Raw genomic sequence first — 15193 nt, 5'->3', positions numbered from 1 at the left:
CTTTATACTGTTTGGAAGGCTATGTGGAGGCCATTATACTATTTCAATGTTTATTTGGGGTACATTATACTGTTTGGAGGGCTTGTAAGGGCCATTATATAATGTGGAGGATTGCGTTCGGGCCACCATACTGCGTGGAGGACTGTGTAAGGGCCATTATACTGTATGAAGGGCTGTGTCGGGGCATCATACTGTAGTGGGGTCACAGTATCTTACTTTGCAGGGGGGTAATATAGGGTCATCATGCTTGTTAAGGGTACTGTGTAGGAATTCACTATGGTGTTATCAAACTATGTTTGAGAGGGCACTTTTGTTGGCGCCATGAAAGGACTATGTTAATGCATGGGGCTTTAATAGGAGGAAAATTATTTAGTAAGGGCTGAAAAGTTGTGACATGCACCTCTGTGGCAGTTTTTTTTCTGGAGAAGGGCCCAGTAAGGACTTATGCTACTTCTGATTCTACTGCTGTCCTGGTGTCACCAAAAGTTGTCCCGTCACTGAGCTATCCAGAACACATCTCTGGACTGGTGAGGAGGAAAAAACGCCACCACTATTGGGCACAAATCGGCCCTTACTGTACAGAATATGATTAAATCTGTCCTGAAAACTATTGCTTGCCTGCTTTTTGACACAGAGAAAATGTGCTCCATGTAGATGAGATTGGTAACATTTCGCCCACTTGGCTTATACTGTTGCCACGTGTCAGTTCAGTCTATCATTAGACATGTTTCAAGGCACTTTAAAACATAACCTGTCAGGCAATTCATGGTATCCAGACCTTCTATTCTTTTGTATATGACAGGCTTGTACCCATCAGTTTAGACAAGACCCCTACTTTCTTTCAAAAGTCTGTTTGCCCTGTTGATTTGACTAATGAAACGCGTCGGGAACAAACTTGGGGTTACACTATGATGGATCCTATGTGAAGTCCTTTGGTGGGGTAATGTATGGACAGAATTATGTTCCTCCCTCTCCCTATATCGGGATCCTACTAAGGTCAGTGGAACATCAGGTGTAATCAGGAGCAACACTAGATGAGATTGTTCCGTTTCTTACATTTTGCATATTTATACCAGGGCATTGATCTAACTGTTGTAAGGAATAGACATTTGGTTAGATGTTGCCCTTTGGATTATTCTAAGGGTTTGAGCTATAAAACTGAGTGCAATTATACCCTGGTATATATTTACGTTATTCAACACTATGGCTAAGTGATGATTTGTATGTTTTTTGTGTCATGTGCACTGTATTGTCTTTGTTTATTCATTTAACGGGCTCCATATATTTTATTAAAATTTATTAAAGGTTACATTTTAATTTGTACGTCTACCTTGCTTCTTCATACCCGACCGTGGTTGCAGCATGAATTGTCTTTCAGAGAAAATATACTTTAAAGATCTGGCTGGAGACCATAGCCAGAAACCAGACTAGTCCGGAGCTGCCCCTGGCCGAGTTTTCCCAGCGCTTCTGCAGGTGATTGACAGGGCTCTTCCTTTTGAGAGACCTGTTAATCACATGCTCCTGTGCTGGGACATAGGACTTAAAATTTCAGGATAATCACCTATAGGGCATTTTTGTTCCTCCTGTTTTTACGATGTTTATACATTTTTCTAGTAAACAATGCCCCAAATATTCCTTCCAAACTGACTCTCTGTTGCAGGAATTGGCACCAAAGTATGTGAAAATCGATGGAGCGAGCCTTCTCCGTACTTTTGAGTAGAGGAGAGCGAATTTGTTCGGTTTTTGTTCCCGAATCTGATTTTGACATATTCAAACACTATTCGTGCCAAATGTTTGTCTTATGATTGGTTCTAAACATATTCGGTAATTTCTACGCCCATTGACTCTAATGACGTTCGACTGTGTTCAACGAATATTACAAAAACAATATTCGATTCCGATCGTATTTGGAACCGAATCCAAACAAATTCGTTCATCTCTACTTTTGAGTAGCCAAGACTCGTGGACCTGCTATCTGCCTGTGACATGTGCCAAATTTTACCCCATTAAAAGGGTTTAACAAGAAAAGTTGTAATTTAGTCCACAAGCTTACAGACGCCTGTCAAAGAAAGAAAAAATTTGATCTGTTTTACAGATAAATGAAAAAATTGAAAGTACAGGGATGCCTGTAATTCATAGGAGGATCTTGGATTTTTATTAATACAAGGAAAACGTGTGTAACACTGATGGTAAAAAGTGACACCAAAAATGGATGAAAATCCGTTCTAGCACACTGACGAAAAATGGTTTATTCTTTCTCAAAGCCCTCCCAAAAAAATAATTGTCTGAATGAAACCATAGCTGAATTCAGCCTCCACTGGTCCAACAATACTGTACTTCTCTGCCCCTCCCCCGCTTTTTGGTGGCCGGCTGTATTGGTGACATCATGATTACCGCGCACCACTGCAGCCAGTCACTGGGCTCGGAATTCTTGTGCTGACAATCTCGGCATAACTGCTGATCTCAGTGACTGCTGCAGAAATCACATGTATTGTAGCCCTGGCATCACTGCTGCAGCCAGTCAATGAAGAACTGGTTGGCACTGGACTGATTATAGCCAAGTTTTATATTTTACATATTATGGACTAAAAAACGATTTGTAAAACCCTTTGGAGGTCCATTTAGCATTAGAACATTCAGGTCTTCTAGATTTTCTTAGTTAAAGGGAATCTCTCAGTAGCACCAAACCTCCTTAGTAGTCTATATGGGAACGCAGGTCATAGAAAGTTGAATGAAATGATGCCTTAAAGGGGTTGTCACTACTAGGACAACCCCTTCTTAAACTAAATGTTCCGCCCCAATAAAATAGTAAAGTCTATACTCCTCTCCTGTTGTGAACATTTTTGACCTAGCTTCTGAGTTTGGGCTCCCTCTAGTGGTTGCTGCTGGTAATGGAGTTGGTCTGCCTGACAGAAGTCAATCACCTGAGGAAGATGATTGGATTACAGACTGGAGAGATTTAAGTGAGCAACCTTCCCTCAGTTGTTGCCGGTGATTTTGTTTTCTTCCTGTGCTTTTTGGAAGTCTGCTTGCCTCCTGCTTGGTCCTGCATCTTTCATTTAAGTCATTTGTTTGCTTGAATCTTTTTGCATTTGATCCATTTTTTGCCTTTCTCTGATTTCTGCTTTGCTGGTGCGGGGTCAGCCTTGTCCCCTGCTGGGACCTGTGCTGGACCCTGTTCCATATGCCACAGCTCATGTCAGTCTTTTCAGAATTTCTAATCCCCTGTTATATCAGTAACTTTTGTTTTGCTTCCAGTTCACACCAGAATTCTGATCTAGTGGGGGAGAGGTCGTGTGGCCTCAGTATATTTCTGCACATCAGAAGTGTTGGATTTTTTCTTACGGTTTTTTGCGTGATTGCAGACAGTATCCTTTCCTGTCCTGTTCTATCTAGACAGTTTGGGCCCTTTTCATTTGCTTACTCTATTGTCTGCCTGTGTTTTGTGCCTCATCTTGTCTCACCGGCAATATATGTTTGGGGGCTATCTATTCCTTTGGGGTTCTACTACGGAGCAGTTTAGCTTTTCCCTTTCTCTCTGTAGGCTTAGTTAACTCTTTGGCCGTGTCGAGGCGTCTAGGGCATCGTAGGTACGTTCCATGGTTAATTCTAGTTGTGTTGTCAGTTTAGGGGTCTGCAATCTGCTAAGTTACCAACCTCTCTGGTTATCTGGTTGCCAAGCCTACCCCCCCTGCTATCCTCCTCGGTTACCTAATCATAGCACTCTCCTGTGCTGGCTCGGTTCCAGTGGTGTCTGCCCTCGCGGTCCTGGGGCTGGGGAATGACATGTGATGCCCAGCACCCAATCAGCGGACAAACTGAACATGAAGAAGTATTCCAGGGTCAGCTGCAGCTCTGACTTTCTCCATGTTCAATTCATACGAAGGCGGAGACAGTAACACCAGTGATGATTGGGCTCCAGGCATCACGTATCACAACACCGCATCACTATCCCAGGGAGAGCGAGTGCAGATTCCGCGGTTACGGCACTGGCATGGGAGGTGAGGGAGGCCTTTGTTACATTATCAAGGGCCGAACATTTAGTTTAAGAATGAGTTGTCCTACTCCTAGTTGTGGATAACCCCTTTAATATCTGCGATCCTATGTCTTATTCCTGAGAAATTGGTGTATTTCTTAGTATGTAAATGATCTGTTCAGATATACAGGCCAAGCACAGATTTTCTCGAGAATCTGCCTCCCGAGGCGTTACCAGAGTGAGACATATACATCAGGAAAGCTGACTGTCACTCATTACATGTCTCACACTGGTAATGCCTCCTTTCGTTTAATATAAGCCCTGGAGGCAGATTCTCTGGGAGATCTCTGTCCCTCCCATAGATCTTAAAAGGTCATTTACATATTAAGCCCTCTACATCTCTAATATAAAAGTTCCATAATACCCATTGCCACAAAATCTTTCTGTTTCTTGTATTTTCTTCCTTGTTATGTAAAAGGTCTCAAGTGTTTCTCTTATTTATTCATGGGACTGATGATTACCTGGTGGGTGAACAGTATCTGTGTAGTCTGTGATTAAGTGAAGCATTTCATCACGTCAGAGCATCGATCCTGTATTCCGATATGGTTCCAGGCTATGTAATGAAGCTGAGTAGAACACTCGTCCGTACGGGACCATAACCGTCTGTAGATATTAATTTCACCTCCAAACTTCAGAGAAATTAAAGAGGTTACGGAAATCCGACTGACACTCTTGTTCCAAAAGAACAATCACAAACGAGGGCCGATTCTCAGGGCTTAAAATGTTAATCAAAAACTAATCAAATTTCACTAGTGTGTAGAAATGGCTTAAGCACCATCTGACACAAATCTTAAGTGATGATGATTACAGTCTCCGATCCTTTTCGTTAATTAATTTGATGATCAGAACACGAGGCTGCTTAATGCCCTCTGACACGAGCTCTACAGATCCTTATAAGTAGTGTCATCTCTCTTATTTAAGATGCAGAAGGTTTACCGTGAACCTTGCTCCTAAGTAAATAATGGACTTTAATTGAGGTTGTCCACTACTAGGACAACCCCTTCTTTATCAAAATATTTAACCCCCATAAAATAATAAAGTCTATGCTCACCTCCCGTGTAGGCGCCGTTTCCACTTTCCTGACGTTCTTGTGTCGTCGTTGTGACACATCACACCGGCTCTGGCGTCGCTGTCCCCGCCTTTGGACACATCAACCATGAAGAGGAAGCCCAGGCTGCAGTTGAAGTCCAAGTAGTGGAAAACTTCATTGACATGTAAAGGGGTTAGTCTCACAAAATTTTAATTTCCACTGTGGGTAGAATCTGTACCCATATCCCATCTTGATCTACTTACAGATATGTCCACCTTTTACTTTACCCAGGTATTTCAATGTGTCCTCCAAGCCTGCAGGGATACAGCAGAAACAGGACCTTCATGTCTTATTCCATTACTCCACCACAATCACCATTTATAATACACAAAGGCCAAACGTCCCCATCCTATTATCTTTTGCTTTCCTTCTTTTCTTTCTTTCTTCAGGACCGGTGCAATTTTTCGTTTTTTGCATTTTTTTTTTCTCTGCTTCTTCCAAGAGCCATGCCTTTTTTATTTTTTTCCATCAATCTAGTCGTATCTATTACATAAACAGAGTTTGCTTTTTGTAATACAAGTTTTGGGTTAGATTGAAACCATTCATTGTACTGAAAAATGAGGAAAACCTAATTGCATGTGGGATAAAATGGTGGGAAAACTTCACCTGTTTTTTTTTTGTTTTTTTTCTGTGGATAAGGTGTTTTAAGGGCTTGTATTTTGTGTGTAGAGCTTATGGTTTAATTGATGACATTTTGGTTCAATATGACCTCTATGATCACTTTTCACTGGCTTTTGAGTCTTTGTCTTTCTTCTACAGTGTCTACCGATAATGTTAATTAATTTTATACTTTGAATGGACTTTTATGGACATAACGATATGTTCTAGATTTCTTTTCTTTATTTTTAAAATGTCTTTATTTTTCAATGGTGAATAAGGTGATTCACAGTTTAAATTTTTGGGGGTTTTTTAAATATTTTTTTTCACCTTTATTAGTTCCTAGGTGACTTTTAACCTGCGATCAGCAAATCTCTTATAGTATAAACTGCAGGACAGCAGTATATAGTATATTTCAAAGCCTCCTTTGAATCTCAGTCTACAGCTGAGCTTCAGAGGAGGACCAAGATGGCAGTGATCCATTCCCCGCAATTGAGTCCCACTTAAATGTCGCTGTCAGTGTTTGAAAGCAACATATAAATGGCTAATAGCCATGGCCAGAACTCTGTTCCCTCCACCAGTGTCAGAGATATATGCAATTTACTCTTGTTTTGTTTTTTTTTTCAATATTAGACTTTTATTTACATTCTTCTTTTTCATCCATCCTAAAGTCCAGGAGAAACTGTTCTCCTTATTGTCACATACCGACCATAGGTCTCATTCACACGTTGAGAATTTTCCATGGCCTTCATGATGGATTTTGATCCAAATTCTGCTAGCAATCTGCATCCCATGCATCCAAATCCAATTTTCGCAACTCTTTTTTTCATGTTCCTCAGAGTTTTCCATCTATGCCACTGACATAAAAATTAAAAAAACACACAAGAATGAGTTTCATGCTACTTATTTGTCTTGAAGAAAACAGATAACTCCATTGGATGGAGCTAATCGTCTTGGGTAACTACAAGGGGCATCAAACTGCGCATGCACAGAAGAAATCCAACGATCGGCTTAGGATTTCTGCCACGGATCCTACAGTAAATATGTATCGGATAATGTGTGAACTTGCACATATATTTAGACTTGGAACATCAAACCGGGAAATTATAAGAGCAATGCCACACTTAGTCCAACATTCCTTCGCTGTAATATTATCCTGAAAGTTAAAGAGCCTTCTTTCTGGGAGGTGAAAAAAAAAGTTTCTTTGGATTATTACATTTTCTGAAACTTGTATTTTCTCCTCTTGGCTAATGTGCTTCCATTAAGAAGAATTCATTACGGTTGGAACAGACATGCTTGCTGCATAGATTAGCAGCTTTTAATAGGCTGCCACCGCTCCAAAATAAAATGACGGCTGTGGAAGCAGCGGAGAGATTTGTCTTGCAAACGACAGATTCGAGTCAGAAAATTGACTGAGTCAATAAAGCATGAGTGTAGGAAAGGTTCCCCTACTGTCAAGCCAAGCTCGTGTCCCGGGAGTAGGGTTTCTGCGCTACCAATGTCGGGCATTAATAATTCATGCGACATGTAAAATTTATTCGCCTCCCTATAACCTTACACAAACGTGAGTCTGACTTTTTAAATGTGACTCAACTTTCAGGCTGTTTGCTGTGAAGTTTGTATTAAGCAGATCGTCTGTCAAGGAGAACCTAATAGGATTATCACTGACCGTTTGGGTTCTTCACATCCTACATTAGTTTCCGTTAGGGTCAAGTCTGTACAGAATTGTTCCAACTATCGAGGCCCTTCTAATTTTGTTTGCCGAAAGTTTTTCAGTGTGGGAACCAGTCGCTCAGAAATCGCAGGCATTCAACAGTCACAAGTTTTTAACTTTTGCTCCACGGAGGCTAGGTTATGAATAAAAAAAATGACGTTCGTGTAAAATCACACATGAAGTCCATACTTTGGTGAGGTTCACACATTCAGTGCTCTCCACGGAGCTCTATTTCAGGGTTTCGCAAAATACAGTATTCCGACAGGGACCTTAATAGAGCCATTAACTTGGATCGCTTGCCCTCTGTTGCGCTCCATGTCAGGTTTTGCAGGTTGCTCGCATGGAGCAGTGACCTCATCTCCATGATCCTAGTTTAAGTCCACTAGGACACACACCTGTGTCTTCTCATTGTGATTCATGACTCTAGTTATGTGTATTCTGACTCATGTACACACCGTGCTTAACCGGCTTCTATTCTTGCTGACTTCATATCATCCATCCTGCTGCTTCTTGAATCTTGTGTGTCACATCCTCGCTCCCTGTGTGCCATTCTGGCAGCTGCGCCAATATCCGGGGTCCGAGTACCCACCAGGACTTAGGACTTAGTGGGTCCACTTCACAAGGTGAGCCTAACATGGCTATTCCAATCATGGTTGAAAGTTTTGTGTTGGCATCCTTGAAATTATTCCAGAAAATTAAGAGTTTCTCCTAGAAAATTATTGCAGTTGCACATGTTGTGTTATACACATTTATTTCCTTTGTGTGTATTAGAACATCGCAAAACAATGAGGGAAAAATGGCGAATTGGGCAAAATTTCACACACAACACATTGGAGTATTCGTCCTTTTGTGTAGAAAAATGGAGTATTAAAGAGGACTTTAAGTTACAAATTAATTTTCTGATATGTTATAGGTACACATGAAAATTCAAAATTGAAAAAGTCTTAGAACATCACCACTAATTCCCAGTCAGGTAAGAGGCTGTATAGAGTACTCAGACACCTTTGCCATGACTGGGAGCGTTCTGTTACTGAAATTCTGACACCATTCTAAAAGACAATCAGTATCAATAACTAAGTGCTTGTGTTGTCAGATTTTCAGTAATAGAACCGCAGTCTGTAGAGTTGAGTAGATTCTTTCTTGGTGGAAATCCATGGTGTTTCAAGATCACCGACCTCACTTAGATGATCACCTCGCCTTCAGCTATCACATATCAAAAAACATTTTGATTTGGGCTTTCCTTTAAATGGTACATGTGAGATGAATGATGGCTGAACCCGGCAATTTTGGCAGGACAGATATTCAGTCAGTTGTATGAGGACGTTCACCATAGAGCAAAGGTCAAGTGATTAAAAGATCGGGCATTTGGGGTTTTAAGATTCCAGATCCTTTTGTTGTCTGGGGACATAAGTAGCCACCAGAGGCTTCTGGCAGTGGCTTATAACCCTCTCTCCAAACATTACATATGCATACACATTAGATGCTTCAACCGATTGTTTTGCCGACTCTGACTAGAGTGCTCGCTCAGCCGAGTGCTCCTGTGCTCTCTAAGAAAGGCTTAGCTGTAGGAGAGCAATCTGATCGGAGATCTGAAAGTGGAAATGCCAATCGACATCTACCCCGACGATTGGTTAGCTGCGGTCTCATAAACATTAGATGGTAGCCCGAATCCCATCGTTATTGACGGGTTCAACCAGCCATATAGTTTCCTACCCATGGCTTATTGTTTTCATCCATACGTTGCTCACCTTTGTTGCAAGAGATGGCATCATAGAACTACTGCCTGCCCTATGTAATGTTTTATTTTTTATTTTTTTTTTTACATACGGTACCTTGCTTTTCCAACAATTCTTTTTATCTTCATCCTCATGTTTTCATTGATTACCGTAAGTTAATCTCCAGTAGAACCTTACCAAACATATTAGCTTAAGATAAATGTCAAAGATATACTATAAGATGCAATGAACTTGAGCAGAGCAATTGATGTCCTTAACAAGTCTTAATCCGTGATAAAGATGCCTTCGATAAAGTATTGGCCACGAGATAGAGTTTCAAGATACAGTAACTGTCCTGGAAGCTTCTCGGTATCTCCACTGCAGCCCTGGAATGTATGACCTCTTCATCACATTAAAAAAAATCACACAGTATACATCTAAAAGAGCTTTTTTTTTCCATGAAACATGTACCATATCTATGGCTCTTCTTTAGAGGTCCTTAGAGGCTGCGTTTGCCTGAGGCCAAAAGTTTATCAAACTCTTCGTTTCTCTTTTCTCTTAGTCTTTACTCATCCACTCATAGTGCCTGGGGCTGATTATTTCATCGTAGATCTTATAAAAAAAAGTTGACTCAGGCTCCTTGATGAAATTTTTGTATTCTTGGAAACTGTCGATGGTGAATACGGTAGCTGAGGATTCATTGCCTGAGACCAGAGAGTAGGTGAACGTGCTCAGCCATAGCTTATACTGGACAAGAAACACCTCCCTCCCCCTTACTATTAACAGTATCTGCAATGGTATAACAATTCACCAATCATAGCATGAGATATACCCCTAAAGCTATGGATCACGATCTAGAAAAGATAAATCACTTATCTCATAAATGGCGGCACTGGAACCAATAAAACTAATGTATTATACATCAGCTAAACGTAACGTAGCATAATAGGAACTCCCAAAATAACAGGATCAGATGGCGTCTGGCCTGATATGAGGGGGGACTATCTACAAGTTTGCAAGTGCAAACTAAGGTCTAAGGAGCAACGTTTCTCCTTGTGGAGAGTGACATACCGGCTCTGGCATGCCAATGTAAGGAGGCCCATTTGCCATGCTGGTCTCCTCTGGGTTATTAAATATGCAAATTGCCTCTTCTGAGCGGAAGAGGGCTAGAACTCTGTAGCGCCACCCGTTGGAAGCAGCAGTCCTACAAGTCACTATGGACCTTGAGCCTCTCACCTAGCCAAATCAGATCTCATACTTTGCACTGATGAGGGGTAATATCCCGAAACACTGTATCTTCAAATTGAGATTCTGATTTGGCTTTTATCCTAAGTCATATTGCAAGGCTCGTTTACAGGTTCAATAGTGACTTGTAGAATTGCTCCTTCCAACGGGTGGCGCTATAGAGTTCTAGTCCTCTTGCTCTCTGAAGAGGCAATTTGAATATTCAGTTGCAAACTGAAACTCTGAAATAAGAAACTTTTGAGATTTTTTTCCTGCATTCATTCAGTAAGTTGTTTAACTCTTGAACTATTGAGTTCCTTTAAAAGTATATTCGGTCCTACTATCCATGCAATGGGTGATAACTGTTAGATCCATTTGTTTTTTCACCTTGAAAAAGGCAACATTGGGGCGCCGAAGCACATTGGTGGGAATTAAAACCTTAATTGTATACCATTTAGGCTTCTTCATTCCTGCGAGTGTAGCCCAGGTACCGTCATATCTCCACTTAAGTGACTCTTCCTATACTTAGTACTATAGACATATGGACAATCAGTCATTCCGTTAAACTATTGCTGCCATGGTAGAATGGGGACACAAGTGACTCATTCTGGAGATTGGTGGGGTTGCCACTGATGGCAAAGAAGTGTGGGGCCCTTTGGAATACAAGGAACGTCCATATATTATACCAGTAGCTGTTTGTTTTAGCTGGAAACGGAGATTTCTCCTCTGGTGGAGCTGTTGGAAAGTTGAATATTTGCTGACTGATTTCTCCACAAATTACCAATGATTACTGGGAATCCCATTAGCAGAACTCTTATAGATGAGCTTTTAGCAAAAATGGATATATTTACTGATGACCATGCTTATACATTAGACTCATAAATGGCAACATTTGAGTATGGATGAACCTGTCAAGAGATTTTCTAGTGGCTGGGTAAAGTAAGTCGCTTATTGTATAGTGACAATTTAGGTAACAAAATATCTTAAGTTTGTCTTTATCAGCCATCAGTAAATAAGTGACCACTCCTCCTTCCTTACTGAGGGTAAGGTCCCATGGTTCTGTGGTCCAAAACCATATCCAGGTGTGGGCTAATTGTCCAGGCAATCGTCTACTAAATCCCCCTCTATGTTGCCGTATTCTTTTAGACACATCAACTACTTTGCTATTGTTTGCTTATTCCAGAAGGCACTGTTTTTAAGTAGATGGAGAGGTTTGTAATCCAGTTCCCAAAAATAGTTAAAAAGACCATCTTTAATAAACAATTGTCTCCATAAAATAGAACAAAAAAACCTAGTGGAAATATATTAAACATGAGTCTTACGCGTTTCGGACTATTACTAGTCCTTCGTCACAGACATACCAAATCCATTACAAACCTCTCTTTCTATTGTTGCTCGATGACACCAGCCTGGAGTTCCCGATCACATCATTCATGTATGGCTTTCTCGTATTAGGGGTGAGCTGAAAAAGTTTTTTCTGCTTAATGTTTTGAAGGGGTTGTCGATTATTGGCCAACCTCTTACTAATGGCTCTAGGGTGCTGCGTAAATTAAAAAAAGTATGTCAATGGCTCAGTCCGGTGACCTTCTCCACTGTCTGTTCTGTATCCCCTGCCAGTCTCTTAGACTATGTTACGTGACCACTGCATCTAATCAGTGTCCGCTGATCGGCTGCAGTCTGCACATATCCATCCAAATGGGAGAACAATGTTTCTTGCGCTTAAACGAAAATATGAAGGCTGCTGCCTATTAAAATGAGCAAGCTCGTTTTATTCGACCTTGGTCAGTTTACAGCTCTGAGTCTTCATCGTACACAGAGAAGGGAACTCCATTTCAAAATTAGTGCTCGTGTTCTACGTCAGTCTGTTCACTTTACTGGAATCCTTAGAGAAGTAATGTGTTTGTGTTTTTTTGTTTCTGCATCTATAAATAATAGCGCACAGCTCCTTTCCGTAAATTTGGCTCGGAGTAACGTATTATTTGTGTACTGCGTTAGACCCAGAAAAGGAGTTCCTGCAAGAATTGTGATGTCTCTTGAGTTCTTAGCAATCACGCCAGGAATGACTCTAGCTAATAATCTGCCTGGAAATAATTGCTGGTGTCTTTTAATATCATTTTTGTAAAAAATGCCAACCTGTTTGTCAGAATGAAGCGATAATTATCCGGTGACGCCTCTTGTTTGAAAGATGCTATAGAAGCTTCCCACTTGACTTATTGAGAAGACCGTTCTCTAATACAGAGAAGCAAGGGGGGGAAAAAAATCTGCTAATTTCCATGTAATTCTAGTGCTGTGTTGTCATCTTTTGACTAAACCCTGCTATTTTCAGAACAGTGGGAGATATAGCTCAAGGAAGACAGACAAAGATGATACTGTAAATCATAGGCTTTGCCCTCTGCACCTTATAAGTAGCCTTACCACCTTGGAAAGATGATATCGGTAGCCTTACCGCCTTGGAAAGATTATTCCACCCGTATACTCCTATTTGGGTACTGGTTACCTATCTGCCTCCATACTTGGTCAGTTTATCTAGTTTTAAACTTCGGTTGAATGGGGTTTTCATTACCTCTTTCTACTAGCCAGAGCAAAGAGCAGCTACAAAAATCCGTTCTCGTTCTGGAGGAACTAGCACATCCTTAGGTGGTTACATGGATAGCCCGTTGGTTTCGTTGGCCTGTCATGGTCAGCTCATATAATTTTAAGCTTCGGTTAAGTACATTGCATTCAACATTTATGACCTCTATCAATCGGAAGAGAGATCAACTACATAATCATCTCTCATTCTGAAGGAATCGATACATCCATGGGTTACATGGACAACCCGTTTATTTCATTGGCCCGTCATGGTCAGCCTATCTAATTTTAAACTTTTGTTAAGTACATTAGTGCAATATTTATGATGTTTATAAGTCGAAACAGAGTGGCTACAAAAAACATGTCTCGCTTTAGAGGACCCGTCATGTCTATGGGTTACATGTATAGCCTATCGATTTTACTGGGCAGCAAGCAATTGGTCAGTACATATATCTTGATACTGGACCATTGTTGACTTGTTTTCAAGTACATTATAGCAGATATTTTGGGGTTAAATCAACAAGCCATCCTGTGATCAGCCTATTTTTACAGTGTTGTTCTAACAAAAAGGGAATATCCAAAAAAAAACCCAACCCATTTACCTGAACGGTTATGGTCAGCAGAAGGGGGTGTCCACAACCGATAACTCCATGAAGGTACAAGGGTTGTAAAGAACTTGACGAAGGATGCCAAAGAGATCTGAAATCCAAGGCCCAAAATGAATTGGCTATTTTAAAAAAATACACGGCATATTTTTATTCCTTTTTTTTTACTTTTTATGAAAATTTAGTTTTGATCAGCGCAAAGCTTGCAATTATAGCCTAATGAGTGATTGTCAGATGTTGCCCTTTCTGCAAATATAAAAGTAATAGCTCTGTTCACATAGCATGACTCAGAATGAAATATTTGTTTAGCGCTTTATGATTGGCATTTCTGGAAAAGGTCACCTTGACAAGACAACAAAAGCGGAAGGCTTGGATGTTTCCACTGATCAGTGAAGAGAAGCCACAGAATGTACATGCGAACAAATCTCTTGTGATTACACTAGGAATGTCACCAAATGGCAAGATTCTTTTATATTAGTCTGTCGCCAATGGGTTAAATTACCGCATCTTTACTTTTGCTCTGTAAATGGTTTAGAATATTACTGAGGGCAAATACAAATGGCCATACTATGTCAACCAAATCCAGCAATTTTGGATGACCAGCTGACTAATGAGCTTGGTGTTATCCAAACTTTTCCCTCAATGGAAGATGTTGGGGGAAAGAACAATTGGACTGTTTAATTTGTTTTGTTTTTTTCACTGGAGATGTGAATCCACTAGAGATTTCTGACCACAACTTATACCCTTTTGCATACGTGTCAAGCAAAGTATGGGGTGGTTGGGAGAAAAATTTGTTGGCCATTCGACCATATAGCCAAAAGTTATCCATCATATTATGACCTCAGAATACATATAACGTGATGGTCTACTCTTAAATACGCCATATGTGAAGACCTACATATGTGCACCATTTAGTCAACTTCCCCAAGTTTCCAATCTTGTTCAGTTTATCTTGTTTTAAACTTCAGTTGAGTACATGGGGCTTTCATTGCCTCTATTTATTAGCCAGAGGAAAGAGCACCTACAAAAATCAGTTCTCATTCTGGAGGAACCGGCATATCCATGGGTTGTTAGATGGACAAGCCCGCTGGTTTTGTTGGGTTGTCATGGTCAGCTCATATGATTTTAAGCTTTGGTTAACTACATTACATTCAACATGTATCACCTCTATCAATCGGAAGAGAGATCAACTACATCATCCTCCATTCTGAAGGAAGCTGCACATCCGTTGATTACATGGACAACCCTTTTGATTTGTTATGGTGGCTGTTCGATTTTTGTTTTTTCCATCGGAGATGAGACGCCACCAGAGATGTTTGGCTGCGTCTTATACCCTTTTGTCAATAAGAAGGCATGCTTTGCGAGCAAAGTGTCCATTTTTTGTGGACATCCGTAGCACTGCATGCTTGGCATATAACGATTAGACATATTGGTCACTGTAGCACGGATGGCTTTCTCTTGCTATAATATTGCTTTTATTGCTAGTGCACATTTTAGTGCCTGCTCTACTGGTCTCCAATCAGACATTTTGTGGTCTCAAGTCAGATGTTATGGTTTGGCTTTCTCATAAAATGAGCAAGGATCAGTGCTTAAATCCTAATTAGTTTCCCATGATAAACCTTAACAATTAAACCATACTGC

At 40.6% G+C, this 15193-nt stretch overlaps 1 protein-coding gene and 1 long non-coding RNA gene across 5 annotated transcripts in view; one reads left to right on the top strand and one right to left on the bottom strand.

The window, feature by feature from the left end:
• Positions 1–15193, top strand: part of LOC141076507 (mitotic spindle assembly checkpoint protein MAD1-like) — a 620485-nt gene that overhangs the window by 417870 nt on the left and 187422 nt on the right. The window lies entirely within an intron of this gene.
• LOC141076510 (uncharacterized) lies at positions 5038–13647 on the bottom strand. Its single transcript, XR_012227509.1, has 3 exons — positions 13550–13647; positions 5330–5380; positions 5038–5238 (listed from the first exon to the last, which is right to left on the bottom strand). It is a non-coding gene; the product is annotated as an uncharacterized lncRNA (long non-coding RNA).

The sequence above is a fragment of the Dendrobates tinctorius genome, unplaced genomic scaffold, assembly GCF_039654945.1.
Source record: "Dendrobates tinctorius isolate UK_male_01 unplaced genomic scaffold, ASM3965494v1 ptg000420l, whole genome shotgun sequence".
NCBI classification, from domain to species: Eukaryota; Metazoa; Chordata; class Amphibia; order Anura; family Dendrobatidae; genus Dendrobates; species Dendrobates tinctorius.
Note: the sequence above shows the minus strand (reverse complement) of the source record. Positions and strands in the feature narration are given on the sequence as shown.